The 15,721-nt window shown below is 38.1% G+C and overlaps 1 protein-coding gene across 3 annotated transcripts in view; it reads left to right on the forward strand.

Annotated features, from left to right (window-relative positions):
- The window catches only part of LOC128859650 (muscle M-line assembly protein unc-89), a 237,055-nt gene that overhangs the window by 191,336 nt on the left and 29,998 nt on the right, over nucleotides 1-15,721 (forward strand). The window lies entirely within an intron of this gene.

The following is a 15,721-nucleotide window of genomic DNA, read 5'->3' on the forward strand; positions in this document are numbered from 1 at the left end:
GGTCTAGTGACAAAAAAGTTGTTGAGACAGTTATTAAGGACATCTTTGTTATCGAAGGTAACGCCCTTCATATAGTTTGACAGGGCAAGGTCCAGAGAATACGGCGGATGCCGAAGGACCTCCCATTCGAGCTTTTGGAGTGCGACTTTGACGACTTGTGCAACATGTGGCCTTGCGTTGCCGTGAAGGAGTATGGTTTGACCATGTCGATCAGGTCTTTTCAGTCTAATAGCCTCCTTCACGAGATGTAGCTTGGCAGTGTAGTTTACCGTGGCATTCTTTTCGAGCATTTCCCTGTGCACCATGCCCTTTCAGTCCAACCAAACACATATCATGAACTTCTTTGGATGAAGATCCGGCTTGACTCTCGGCTTTGTCGTATCTCCTGGAGCCACCCACTCCTTTCTTCTTTCTTTTCTCCCGTGACGATTCGGTACAAAAAGCGTTATTCATGAGCGCGTGTTGCTCGATGGCGGGCGAGATGCTTAGATGCAATTTGAAGGCGATTTTCTTTTTTTTTTCGTTGAGCTCGTGAGGCACCCAGTCTCCCAATTTTTCGGTAAATCCCATTGAATGAAGGTGATTGAGAATAATTTTAAGATCTCAGTGCATTTTTTCCGCCAACTTACGACTGGTTTGGCGACTGTTTTCCTTCAAAAGTGATTTGGGACGTTCTTCATCGAATTTAGAAGGTTTTCCGCTGCGGGACGTGTCATCGACGTCAATGTCGCCATTTTCGAACTTTGCAAACCATTTCCGTGCTCTAGACTCACCTATGACACCTTCTCCATATACGGTGCTCGGGCTGCTATGAAAAGCAGAGAAGAGCAGGTGTCGAAAATGTCGATTTTTGCCTTCTGGGTTTTCCATTTCTAAGCCTCAAAACTAAAAAAAAAAATTAAGTAACATAGTTTTGTAGAGTGGAAAGAGTTCTATTGAATGAGTATTTAATAAATAATTAATACTTATGAGTACAATTATAAAATAAAAGAAAATATAAAAACACTATGAACTTATTCCCCAACCCCATGCAAGTCAAAGTTCGTACAAGGGTGAGTCAATAAATTCCTGGAAATGAAAACAAAAATTTGGCCAAGTTTTGGCTTTCATTTCTGTAAATATTTAACGAAGTCAGCAAACATGCCCCTTATTGTAGACTTACAAAGGGCCACATCAACGAAACTCTGAGGAGGTGGGAGATGAAGAAATTCGTTGAACACTTGCGAAACTTTATCGGTCAGCGACAAGCGAAACAAACCCTAACGCCGGACAGAGAAATTTCTGATAAGCTACTTTCACTTAGCAGAGTAGACTTCTAAAGACGCAAAAACTGTTGGTTCAAGGATTCAGCGCAGTCACCATCTAGCCTCCGTAATGGTTTGCTGGGAGTGTCTTGTAAAGATTAAATCTCCTCATTTCTACGAAAAAGGGGTAAAGATCGGGGCAAATGCGTACCAAGAGGATGTTTTCAATGCGTGGTGAAGAAATTGAGCAGTATTCTCTTCAATGGAGAGCGTTGGGTCTTCCAGCAATATTCCGCTCCAGCCCATAAAGCAAAAACCACCCACTAGGGGCTAAAAAACAATGTTCCTGGGTTCATAGCCGCAGAAGATTAGATGTCTGGAAGTCCATTGGATTACTGGACTCCAGTTTGTGGTCAGAATTGGAGAACTTGGCCCGTCGAAGACCTTGCAGAAATTTGGAGAGTCTCAAGCAATCTTTTCTTCGAGCAGCGACGCCAATATCCATGGAAACCGTGCCCAATCGTTCGAAGGCTTGTGCAAAAGCAGTGACCATTTCGAATGGAAATTTGGAAATTATTTTTAATATTTATATAATTAAATAAAACTAACTTCATTAAAAAAGTCTAATATTATAATTTCAAATCTACAACGCACTTAACTCGTAACAGAACTTATGGCAGGACTAAGTATACCATCCATAAAGACCTTTAACATCCCAAACGTGGTCCATAAGCGAGCAAAAGGAGCGATTTTAAATGACTGCCATCAATTAAACCTTGACTATTATATTATAATAGTGTCAGATGGGTTAAAGATCAATATTCCTATAATTCGTTCTGTTAACAAAAAATGGTAAAAAGTTACCATACAACTCAAACAATTGAGAAAAACCACAGAAAAGATGGGGTGTTCATAAAACCCCAGCGGTAAACAATTCTGGCGGCAGGTCAACAGTTAACTTGTTTATTTCATTCAATTCAATAAATGCACAGGGTCTAAATATTTTGAACTGAATCTATTAAATTCTAATGGCATCCGACAAATGTACGTTTATAAATTTACATTGAAATATTTTTTCTCTTTTTAACTATGAATTTTTTTTTCTAATTTCCCAATTTTTAGTACATCTGTCCATAGACACTTAGTAATTTTTATAGCTTGGGTGGGAGATTAATTGTTACTTGAAATCAGCATTTAAAAAACTGGTTTCGATGAATAGTTACATAGCTTACATTTAATATAGTAGCAACAGTAATATACTTAGTTTTAGTTTGTCCAAATAGTTTTTGTATCTGCTAATGCAGATACTTTAGTCTTAATTTCTGCATCAGCTCCATGTACGGTAATTTTTGTACCTCTTTGTTCGAATGGGTTAATAATTTGTGTGTGTGTTTCGTGCTGTATTTCTAGATTACGTCTTTTATGGAATCATTTTTTAGGTCGCGGTGTAAGTCTTCATTTGTTATATACCAGGGACATTTACAATAGTCCTTAAGATTTTTGATTGAAATCCTTGTATTATTTGTATATTTGATTTGCTTGCTGTCCCCCATACCTCTATGCCGTATCACCAGAAGGGTATTCTCATGTAGTAGTTTGTTGTATACTGACAATTTTGAGTTCTTGTTGAGTAGCCATACAGTTGTCTAGTCCTTCCAGGTTGCCTCAAAGATCAAGCCCAGGTACTTAGCTTTTGCGTTTTGAGTATTGATTTTGTTATTAATTGTTAGCGTACGATGGTTTTGTTTGCGATTAGTATATAACTTTGATGAAGCGATATATGTAGGTATATATTCCTATCAGACGTAATTAATACTATGTCGTCGGCGAAGATAGCGATCATGCTGTCATCATTTGGTTAGGGAATGTCATATGTGAAAATCATATACAACAGTGATCCCAATACGCTGCCTTGTCGTACTCCGGCATCCATTTCTAATACCTCCGAGCTTACGTCCTGATGTTTAACATAGAAGTACCCGCCGCTTAGGTAACTTCACAGTAATAGATAGTAGTCAAGTGGGAATATTTGTTTTAACTTATATAGTAGTCGACAACATCCGATGAGGCGACGCTTGGAGTGTTTGAGAGGAAGATTCTGCGCAAGATTTTTGGACCTTTGCACGTTGGAGACGGCGAATATCGCAGGCGATGGAACGATGAACTGTATGAGCTTTACGACGACATAGACATGGCGCAGCGAATAAAGATCCAGCGGCTACGCTGGCTGGGTCGTGTTGTACGAATGGATACAAACGCCCCGACTCTAAAAGTATTTGATGGGGTACCAGCTGGGGGTAGCAGAGGAAGAGGAAGGTCTCCTTTGCGTGTGTCCAATTGAAGTGGAAAATATTTTAGTCTAATCGATGAGATTAAAGATGTTTCTTAAGTATATTATTCCATCGTCATGTAGTTCTTTTAATATTTGTCCATTGATTTTGTCATATTCAGTAGATTTTTTGTTGTTTATGGCCTTTGATTTTGCGTCGAATTAAAAACGACAGAAGAGTAAAGCGTAAGTAAATTTCGAATATGTTCGAGAATATATTGGATATAAACCTGCGTCAACAATAATGGCAGCGCGAAATATTACAAATGTTTGCCTATTAATCGAATGTTTTTATAAAAATTTAATTCAGTTTAGAGTGGCTGAAAATGCTCGTTGATTTTTGATAATTTGTTTTTTTTTTGTGTTGATAAAAAACATTTTCACCTCACTGAAATGCATTAGGCTACCTTAAGAATCTTTGGTTTCTATGGTTTTTCTTAACACCCTGTTTAACAAATATAGAACCGGCTTATTGTCGACTATGCTCATTCGCCATTATATTTCAAATAAACAACGTCTGCGCTATTCAACTTATTTACGCCACCATCGCCATCTCGTGTTATTTCTAGTTTCATACATTTTTTGAAAGAGCTTTCAGACTGAAAATCACCACAGATGCCGCCACAATGCACAAATCGAAAATTTCCTAAAAACCTAAATGTCAAAGATGGACCAACACATATTAGCTTCCTCTTTTGTATTTGTGCAACACATTTTCAAATACACACATATCCACATAAGCGGCTGCTTACTTGTATTGATTTTCTCGTGTATAAAAATATATGTACATGAGATAATGTATATGTGTGTGTATATGAATGTATGTATATACATATTCACACACCCACAAAAGCTGCTCTGCGCTGGGGAGATTCGTTAACATCACACATCGCGCATCGGGCATCGGGCGCCGTACAAAAGGCATTTGTGAAAATCTATTAGTCGCCCACGAAATATTTTCTCAGCTGGCTCAGTGCCATGAAATACTTGGCAATATCTTTCGAAACTATTATTTTATTATTTTGACAACATGAACTCTTGGTTTCCCACATACCAGCAGTAAGGCAACTCGCGAACGAAACATTTCTTTCTTCTTGTGGCACTTTCGATCAGCTACAAAAGATTTAAAAAAATGGGCATGTATGCACGAATACAAGTACCTATAAAGAATTAATTCCCTTTGTGACACGTGCCATGTGAAATCTGATGTCAATGGGTATTTGGAAAAAAAATTTATTATGTCATTAGGAAAAATGATTGACCAGATAACTGATTTCTAATAAAAAAAAACTTTTTATAAACATGAATTTAAGACGTTTTAAAGAGTTTTTGTGCTTAAAAGACAACATAAGAAGTGGCTTCATCTTAGCACCTTCTCCTCAACTGGCCTGCTCTCGCTGGGTTAAGATTCAAACACCTTGGCACTCACTTTTATACATACCTACGGATATAGCAGGTTTAAATATCACACACCTGATGAATTACATCAGCAGCTTCAAGCAGTTAACGCAATTATAATTAGCCAATGTTTTGGTTGTCATTTTACTCTAATTCAAAGCCCCTTCTTCGTTTTCCCCTCTGTTCGGATCTTCTCTCTCTTTTTTTGCCTCTTTGTCCAAGTGGGCTTTTCCATTAGCACCTATTTATCCTCACTTATATATATATGATTGGCGCATACACCCTTTTTGAGTGTTTGGCCGAGCTCCTCCTCCTATTTGTGGTGTGCGTCTTGATGTTGTTCCACAAATGGAGGGACCTACAGTTTCAAGCCGACTCCGAACGACAGATATTTTTTATGAAGAGCTTTTTCATGGCAGAAATAGACTCGGAGAGTTTTAAAAATACAATATTCTATAAAAATTCATGAAGTAAGAATAAGGATTTTAAATCATTAAATTTATTGCTCTCACGGGGAAGGCCACAGAAATATTGTACTAACACGTTTGCAATGACTATTTTGGAAAACATGGTCATAATGAAAAAAAAAAAAATTAATAGTAAGAGTAGTAAACATTTTATAAATGCAGGATTTTTACATTTTGCTGACTTTGATAGTGGTTTAAGTCCTTTTGCAGTCATTTAAAGTATAAATTATTCAATTGCAAAACCTTAACTATCTCCATATAAAATAAAATGCACTTACACCACTTTCAAAGAAAACGGATCAAATAATGTTTTTTTTCAAACCGATGGAGTCATATTTATTATTAGGTGAAGTAAAAAATTGTAAAAATTTTCAACTAATATAGATGCCTATAGTCATACCTATTTTTATTTCCTATTTTAAGGTGTATTAACTTAAACACAATTCTTGAAAGTTTTGTTTATGAAATGTGAAAATGAATTCATAAAATTGTATCTTCAAATTGTTTTCCATTCTCATACACTTTTTCTTTCATTCTCGCTGGTTGTTATGGGAAGATTTGCTAAAATAGTTAATTAATTATATATGTAATAAGTTGTTCAATAAGTTTTTTGGTTCGATAGAAGAGTGCCTTGCTACTAGCTATTTTTTTTTTGTTATGTTGATGCACTCTTGATATCAACGCATGTGAAATTTCATTTCAATCTGTCAATTTATTATTTGTTTAAAAGCCATTTAGTAACGAAAAAATCAAGTATCGTGCAGTGATTGAATTTTTATTTGTGAATGGTTTAAAAGTAAGGGAAATTTATGAACGAATGTTGAAAGTCTAGAGGACTTTTCACCATCAATTAGATCAGTTAAAAAATGAGTTGCTGAATTTCAACGTGTTCGTACAAGTCTTGAAGACGATCCACGTCAAGAACGTCCAATTACAGCAACAACACCAGAAATCGTAAAAAAACTATAGGAAGTCGAATTGCAAAATCGTCGATTGACTGAAAAATATTTAGTAAAAGCCCTACGCATCTCATTAGGCAGTGCAAGCAATATTTGGATTGAAGTTTTCATAAAGCTGAGTGCTCAATGAGTGCCGCATTCGCTAAAAATGGAACAAAAATGCATTCGAATGCGACTTTCTCAGCAAGCTTTAGCATTTAAATTTGAGCGTCGATTTGGTTATTCGGCTCCAAAACGAGTTTGTGTTCAGAAATTGGCCAAGAAATTGTTAGAATCAGTTTTTTGAGATTCGAAAGGAATTTGATTTGTGAATTACTTGCAATCTAGTAAAACAATAAATTCTGAATATTATTGTATCCTTTTAGACCAGCTGAAGGAAGAAATTCGGGAAAAATAACCAGTTTGCATTTTGCATTTTTTCATCAAGAGCTTTTTACAATGGATAAAATCCGTGAATTGAAGTTCGAATTGTTGTAGCATCCACTGTATTTACCAGATTTGAGCCTTACCGATTTCCATCTGTTTCCAGATGATGAGGTCATAACAGCTGTGGAAGCGTATTTCACAACCCTTCCCGATTCTCACTTCAGGGATGGAATTCATAAATTGGAATCTCGCTGGTACAAGTGGCTTCACGGTCAGGGAGACTATACTGAATAATAAAGTGTATTTCAAAATGAGTTTTTCTTATCGAACCGCCAAACTTATCAAACAACCTAGTATTTTCGGCAGTGTATCTTTACGGCACAGTTCAATTGCTGTGAAAACTGTTTTCGGTTTTTTCTTGGACTTCATATTTTACGCCAAAAATTCAATTTCATCTGAACTTCCTTGAAATCCTCTTCTAAAAGATCAGTTGGTGTCAAATCAGGCAAACTGACCAACTCGCATTTTTTGGGTGGCTATATTGTTTGGATTATAATTTTTTGTAAATTTTTTATCGTGCTAAGCATGATGCTTTTTTGGTATCAAAATTTCCGCCAAACCCCCGCTTGGTTACGGGCATGCTACTAATTGACTAAACTAATTGATAAACAGTAAATTTTTGTAAGTTCCATTTTCCATTCAATTCTCTCGCTCAGATTATATTTTTTAATAAGCAAGTGGCAGATGTTGATGATAAATAGACAAGGCATAGAATAAATTTTTCACTGTCGCTACAAAATAAAACTGTGAATTTTTATGAATCGAAAATAATTACAACGAGTAAACAATTTTGGCATGATTAATGTCCTCGCCGCTACAACTTGTATGCTACAGATCCCCAAATATATACTCACTCAAATATATACTCACATACATATATATGTATCATATACGATATAAACCACTAACTTAGACTGACTGAAAAGATCTTAAACTACGCGCAGACCCACAAACCCAAACACGAATTTTCCCATCATGAACGCTTTGTTGAAATCCTTGACATTGCAGGCACGGATGTCATTCCACTTTGCTGATTTTCTTAACTTTTTGCTGCTGTTTAGATATTTGCGCTGCACACCGATAATATGCAAACACATTTTTACAGGGTCTTTCAAATTGTAGTTTATTTTTATTAGCGCAAATTAAACAAATATTTTGAATGCGAATTCTTTACATGCTTATTGGCATATCTGCAAATGTTTACAAAAGTAGTAGCGGCTTAACAAATTTTTGAATGGTTTTTTCCCAATGCAGGGCACCAATGCGTGCACGCTTCCAGATGACGATTCTGTTTGTCAAAGCTTTAATTGTTTCCCTTTTATTGACATATCTTTGAGATATCCACAGAGAAAATAATCCAAAGACGTCAAATCGGGTGATCTTTTCCAGTTGATTTACTACAAAACAGTTTATTTTCGCAGAAATTCCGTTTGCATTAAATTAATAGTTTAGTTGGTTATTGCATTTTGCTCTTGGAATGCATGCATGTATGTTTCAAGTGGATGTGTATGCTACTCAGAAGCGATAAACGTTTGTGTGGAAAACAGATGGAGAGACAGATTTATATGTGTCTGCAGCGACAGGCAAGCTGCGCTCATGGCCCCCCAACGACTTCTAGGGTGGTCGAGTCCTGTAAATCCAGGCTGAACTATGTCGGTAGACATAATAGCCTGATGCTTACATGGCTCCCGGGACACGTGGGTATCGCGGGTAACGAGATATCTGACTATTTATCCAGAATGGCTGAGGCCAACTTTCTTGGTCCAGAGCCCGTTCTGCCACTCCCTTCTACAGCCATCAAAGCCACGGTTAGCAAACGGGTTACTTTAACCCACAAGCGAGCTTGCCAGGCTGAGAGAGGCCGCAGATGGACAAAACTAATGTTACCTGTCATGTCCGACCGACTATCGCCGTTTCTCGTGCCACTAATCAGGGGCGGCTTTAGGAGGCTGGTTGGACTGATGTCGGGCCTTTCTCTATGGGAAAAGGTGGGCATCTCAGATAGAGCACTCTGACCAGCATGTGGAGAGGGGGATGAGGCGGACCACTTTCTGTGCGTCTGCCCCGCCTTCGCTCAAATTAGGCTTGAGGTCTTTGGCACTGATGTGTTAAGAAGCGACCACCTTGGCTCCTTGGCACCACAAGATCTACTCAGATTTCTTCGTAGGTCGAGTAGATTCAAAGAAAATTAAAAAGGGAATCCGAGTGCAGTACAATGGATTTAATTGTGCCTGAGTGCTGAACGTGCTAGTCAGTCCCGACAAAAACAAAACGTAATTAGATTATTTTCGCACATCACCAAAACAATATCGGTTTTTTTTTCGTAAAAAAACCGCTGTCATAACCCCGATGACGTCAGCAATACAATTGATTACTGCGAAATCGCTGAAAGCCAGTTAGCCATTAGGTGTTGGCCCCATCTATGCCTTCTGTATATCGTTACATATTGTTACTGTCGATATCTTCAAAGATTGGCTAAAAGTAAAACTAGTTAATATATCTCGATGCCATGATCATTTGGGGGTAGCCTATTTCCAGTAGCATTTCCAAAGAAACACGTTCCTATGACATATTCAGAACAAAATGTGCATCAGGCAGCAATATGAGAAGTTTCTCAATATATTTTAGAGAATATTCCGATAAACAAATTACGGCAATTTTATTTGTTTATGAGCCCGTTTAAGTGAAAATGAGCATCGTATATCTTCTATTAGTGCGCCTGTTTGAATTAGTAGGCTTAGCGAGGAAATCTTTAAGCAAAATTCGCCAATTGGTGGATGCAGATAGGATCAATTGCTGTGAATGGCACAGTGTGTCGTTCAATTCACACATTTTGGAATTCTTCTATTCTTCCTTAACAGCGATTTTCGATTAAATAGTGTTTTTTTTTTTTGTTTTATACCGAGCAAGTCGACTCAAATTTTCATCTAACTCTCTGTAGATCTATTACGAGTATAATCATTGAAACTTCCACAAAATTGTAAAAAGGAGTATTCACATTTTAAGTTTTAGAAGTTATTTCTTCTGCTTCATCTTTTATCATAAGCTTAGCCTGTTTTTCTTTACACAACAATTGGGATACATAAAGTACTTAAGGATATTACACATAAACTGTTTTATATTCCTTTACATACAACATTGTTGTGATTGATTTCCTGCTGAGGTAGGTATCCAAATTTTTGCCCATTGTTTTGGTGGTCTTTCTGGTCGTCTTCTCCTTCTGGTATCCCATCTCGTGCTATTTTTATCAACCGATTGCTAGGGACTCGTGTCACATATTCGTTTCATACTCGTCTTCCTGCTCTTATGAATTTTACAATGTCGGTCACCATTGTCTGTGTTCTTATCTTCTCGTTTCTTGTTTGGTCTAGTCTAATTAGTTTTTCCAGTTATGGCTGGTAGTCCGCAGTAATTGTTTCGTGTAATTGTTTCATGTTTTCGTTTTCTTATTTTTCTCGCAGGCACCCTAATATCCGTGCACCATTTGCGCATCTCTCTCGCACCTCTGTATTATGTTTCGATTGCTAGATACATGTACACCCAAATATTTAAATTGCATTACTATCAGATGGCGGTAAATCTCCTACTTGCATATTTTAGTTTCTTTTGATGCTTTAGTTCTTTCAGTTTCTTCTTTCAGTTGAAACTTCCATAATGTAATATATTTTTTGCAAGTTATAACAAAGCGATGCAAAAGCAATTAAAGATAATCTTCGCAGTCAGTTAGCAAAACAGCGTCGTCTGCGTAACATAAATGTATTATCGATATGTTTTCATCGAGACGCCATCGAACAGTGAAAGCGGTCATAAAAACCCCGAAGTTAAAACATTAACTAAAATTAGAAGTACCTTGTATTTACATATACATATCTGAGAGTAGCCGTAGATTTGTGGACAGTTTAATTTTAGATATTTTAGAGGCATCGAATTTTTGCAAACACTGCATTTCAGCAATATAGTCAATGCGTTGCAAAACAAAACAATTTGTCTGTCTGTTAGCTTAAAAGAAATTTAATTTTTCGCTCTGCTTATTTTTCTTGTAAATATATACCAAGTAGTTGATATTATATGTTGTAGTATCTGCGTGAAGCACAGGTTTTCATTGCTTGACACACTTATACATATTTAAATTTAACTGCGCAGGGTTGAACGGATGCCGTCAGGCAAAAAACAAAAATTTCACATCCCATTACAATTAAAGCACAACAAGCTGCCGAAATTTATTAATTTTATTCTATAAGCAAATGTGAGACCACAATATTTTACCTGATTATTCAAGCAGTCACATATAATACATACAAACTTATTCACATATGTATATACAGGGTAGGTCCCCGGCTGGTTTCTTTTCACACTTGCGGGTATTTCGTTATTGCGCGCTAAAAATTCGATATAAAGGGTTTTCCAATAACAGGTGTTATTTATTTATATCGAGAGATGGTTAACGATTTTTTATGGCCAGAATTGGATGGTATTGATGTGGACATCGTTTATTTTCAACAAGACGGCGCTACGTGCCACTCAAGCAAGGAAACCATTGATCTTTTACGGGAAAAGTTTCCGGAGAGGTGATCACAATTGACCACCGAGATCTTGTGATTTAACACCTTGTGACTTTTTTCTTTGGGACCACGTGAAAGAGAAGGTCTATGCCAACAGCCCAGGGTCGATTCAAAACCTCAAAGATGGAATTCCTGAGGCTATCGAGGATATATGGCAGCCACTTTGCAATTCGGTTATGGAAAGTTTTATGAAAAGGATATTGTCCAGTAAGCGTGGTCGTGGTGGTCATTTGCCTGATGTTATTTTCCACTATTAACGACTCTTTATAATGAAATAAACATCCGATCATCTATATTAAAAAATAGGATTTTTCTTTGTCAAAATAACATATTTTATTGAAAACTCTTTAGATATTATCTCCGCGATACAAAATGTATCGCTTTACTCATGAATAACGTATCGAAAGCCCACTTCCGAGTTCTAAAAGGCAATTCATGTCTAGGCAATGCACCAGTTGCGCCTTGTATACGTACACTTTTAAAAGGAAGTTTAAAAAATGTAGCTATAGAACCTTGAACTGAATTTATAACATGAGTTATGCTCAAGTTCTTCCGTTTCGTTCAAATGAACTTTTATTTCCGAGATGACGCCCGTGAAGAGGAAACTCTCATGAGTACTGCTATACCGGCATAGCAGTATGCATGACTTGTAGCCTCACAGCTACACTTACGTACTAAACACCTCTCCACTATCTGCCACTCTCCCCGCGGAACTCCCCAAAAAGGAAGTACCTCACGGTATTATGGATATATTTTACATGCGCGCAGATTTGCTTCCAGTTATCACTCGATTTTAGCATCAAAACTACAATATTTTCTCCGTTTAATATACCACAGGTTTCGGGGGCATAGCGTGGGCATTGGAACAAGACGTGATCAGCGCCTTCTTCCCTATCCGTGCAGATTGGGCAGTTTGGGGAACTGTTATGGACGAATCTATGTAGGTATTTTCGAAATACTCCGCGCCCTAAAAGAAATTGGGTTAGGTGGAAGGTGGGTTAGGTGGGTTAGGTGAGCTGTTGCCGATTGTGTGTCCCGAAATCCGAGAACAACTTACCACAGCTCAACATGAACCTCCTTGACTTGTGGAGAATCCTGCATAAAAACTCAACTTATTCGATTATAATGTTCCAATCAGGGGCGAAACAGCCTTAGCAGGTCTAAAAAATCGATTATTCGTTTTTGCTGAAATTTTTATTGTAGATATCGGAAAAAACCATATGAGCGATTCCATGTCAAGTAGTGATCCAGGTATTTCCAACATTGTCGTCAATTACAAAACTGGTTTATTTGTAGGTTTAAGTTTAGAAGTGAACAGAAAAAGTTGTGAAAAAATTTTAAAATTTAGAAATTTATTCAATTTCGAAACTTTTCATATAGCATTTTTCAAATTTCTTTTTATAATTTTCGCATAAATTTTTTTCTTTTTTTTCTAAGAACACATAATTTTTTTATATTTGGTTTATTAATAGCAGAATCAATCTTAGCAATCTACAAGGATAATAGATTTACAAGGTTTGGCCAAGAAATATGGTGAAAGAGATAATTGTGAAGGGAACTTCGGTTGACACTTCACGGGGGTTAGGTTAGGTTAGGTTGTAATGGTTGCCCAGAGGGTAGGGCCCACTTGGACGGAATAGTTTGGTTCGTCCTTTGTGATACCATTGAAGGACAAAGAGGGGGGAGGAAGGGAAGGGATGGGGAGTGGTGAGTGTTTGTGGACTACGAACGGTGACTAGTCCGCGGTTGTGTTAACCTCATTATGCTGCTGATGTAGTTCATCAGATTTTTGTTATCAACACCTGCTATATCAGCAGGCGCAGAAAAGAAGTGAGAACCAAGATATTTGAATCTTAGTCCCGCGAAGGCTGGGCAGCTTAGGAGCAGGTGCTGAGATGATTCCACCTCATCCTCCATACAGCTGACGCAAAAAGGACTCGAAGTAATTCCGAGTCTCACGACATGTGTACCTCGCGGACAGTGCCCCGTGATGATGCCCACGAAATTTGAGAGATGACATTTTGTCATCCCCAGGATATCCCTCGAGCGCCTTCTATCCAAACGTGGCCAGAAGGACTTCGCGACCCTACACGTTCGTGTACTTGCCCAGCGTTCGCATAGCCCATCCTTCCAGGAGTAGAGCGCAGGTTGTCAAGGGGATCCCGATCCTCTCCTTTCGCGGACACATTGCCTCACAGGTCCCCTGTCTGGCCAGCTCGTCGGCTTCGCAGTTTCCTGCAATGTCACTGTGACCAGGTACCCAAATTATCTTAATATCGAAGAATTCTGATGCAATCGAGAGTGAGACCAGGCATTCCCTGACCAGCTTCGAATGCACCATAATAGAGCCTAGAGCCCTAATGGCCGCTTGGCTATCGGAGTAAATATTTACCTTTTTAGCAGTTATTACGCAAGTAAGTAGCCAGTCAGCTGCTTCTTTAATTGCGGCCACCTCTGCTTGGAACACACTACAGTGATCCGGTGGCCTGAATTTGAGTTTGATGGGGAGCTCTTTGCAGAATACTCCTCCTCCAACCCTACCATCCAACTTCGAGCCATCCGTGAACAGGTTAACGAGGCCCTGTCCCCAGGTGTTGCCCCCGCTCCACTCCTCCCTTGGTGGAATATAGGTGGAGAAAGTTCCGCTTGGACTTAGCGAAGGCACACACTGGTCCGTCGACGAGGGGATGAACTCAAAGTTTCTGAGGATGCTTGAGTGCCCATATGTGAGGTTGAGCTTACAGCCCAAACCCCTCAGTCTGATTGCGGTACGAGCAGCGGCAATTCTGCCTGCGATGTCTATAGGTACCACATTTAACATTACATTAAGCGCCAGAGTAGGAGTAGTTCGAAGCGCCTCACTGATCCCAATGAGAGCAGACCTCTGGACTCTCTCTAGCTTTTTAACTGATGTCGTCCTCTCCAGTGAGTTCCACCAGACAGTGACTCCATATAACAAAATTGGCTTTATTATGGCATTGTAGAGCCAGAATACAACTCTGGGCGAGAGGCCCCACCACGTCACGGGGGACTCGGCAGCTAAATTCTGTACGATCATTCCACACATATTCACACACTTCTCTATTCAGTAGTTGTTCAGATGACAACGAAGTGGCATTGTGTTAATCTTTTCCTATATCACTGAAACAATCTGGGTTTTTTTCGTAAACAACCCGTTTCGAGACCGCAGTTACGTCGGCTAATCAGCTGATTCTGTCGAATTCGAAGAGGAAAATCAACACTTCCCGCAAATGACGATTATTGGGCACAAAATCAGACATTTTCACAAAACCAAAGGTATATGATACCAAAACAAAATCACTAATGTGTCGAAGCAGTTTGCTTCCAATATGTCTAAGCTTGGTTTATGACGCCAGCACACGCTGCTGGCGGCATCTATTGACAAACAGCGGAAACTTAGTTGCGCACCTAATATTATAATGCAGTAATAATTTTAATTATTTATTTTTTATTAATTTAATTATTTCGTTGTAAACGATTGAGGTACCCCTTTGTGCCTGCTCTGAAATGTGGTACTCAAGATTTAGCTTTACTTTTATTATTCTATGGACGGTAACTACAAACAAGATAATTTTTTTGTGTATTTGTAAATAAATATTACTTTCATTCCTTTAAATTATGATTTTAATAAATATTTTGACCTATAAAGACAAAGCATACCTATCATTGGCCTATTCCGATTTTTAACACATTCTAGACATTTTCTCAGTTTTTATAAAGGGTATTTCAAAAGTGACGCCTAGATGTGAGTAGTGAATAATTTCTAGGCGGTACTTTTTGTTTATCATTTATCAAATTATTGATGTTATGCAGGCAATCCAGGAATAATTCATAAACTTTAATTGGAAATTACCTCCTAGCATCAGAAAAGTTTTATGAGGAGTGTGCACTTGGAGGCTTAACATTAGATGCTGCCGCTATTAGAAAAAACTGTTTCCCTCACTAGATGTTTCAAGTTCACTGCGAGTTTCGGAATCTGAGTCGACAACAGCTAAGGATTGCTCTCTTGAAATGAAATTAAAATCATTGAAAAATATTGCGTAGTATTTTTATAGAAATAAAGGAGTATCTAATCGATAGTTCAGTTTTTACACACTCACAGTGGGGTCCAAATACTGGTATATTTTTGAAATTTACGCTATTTTGACGCACTGACATCTTCTTGCCGTTAAAAATCCTAATTTTCATTCAGTAACGAATATCCGGAACGAAATGAACCACTTTATGCCATGACGAAAATATTTCAAAGGTTAGCTCTTAACAGGCCGTTATTCCGCTCTCAGCGAATTTAACAGAAACACCTGATGAGCTGACC

Source organism: Anastrepha ludens, chromosome 4 (assembly GCF_028408465.1).
Source record: "Anastrepha ludens isolate Willacy chromosome 4, idAnaLude1.1, whole genome shotgun sequence".
NCBI classification, from domain to species: Eukaryota; Metazoa; Arthropoda; class Insecta; order Diptera; family Tephritidae; genus Anastrepha; species Anastrepha ludens.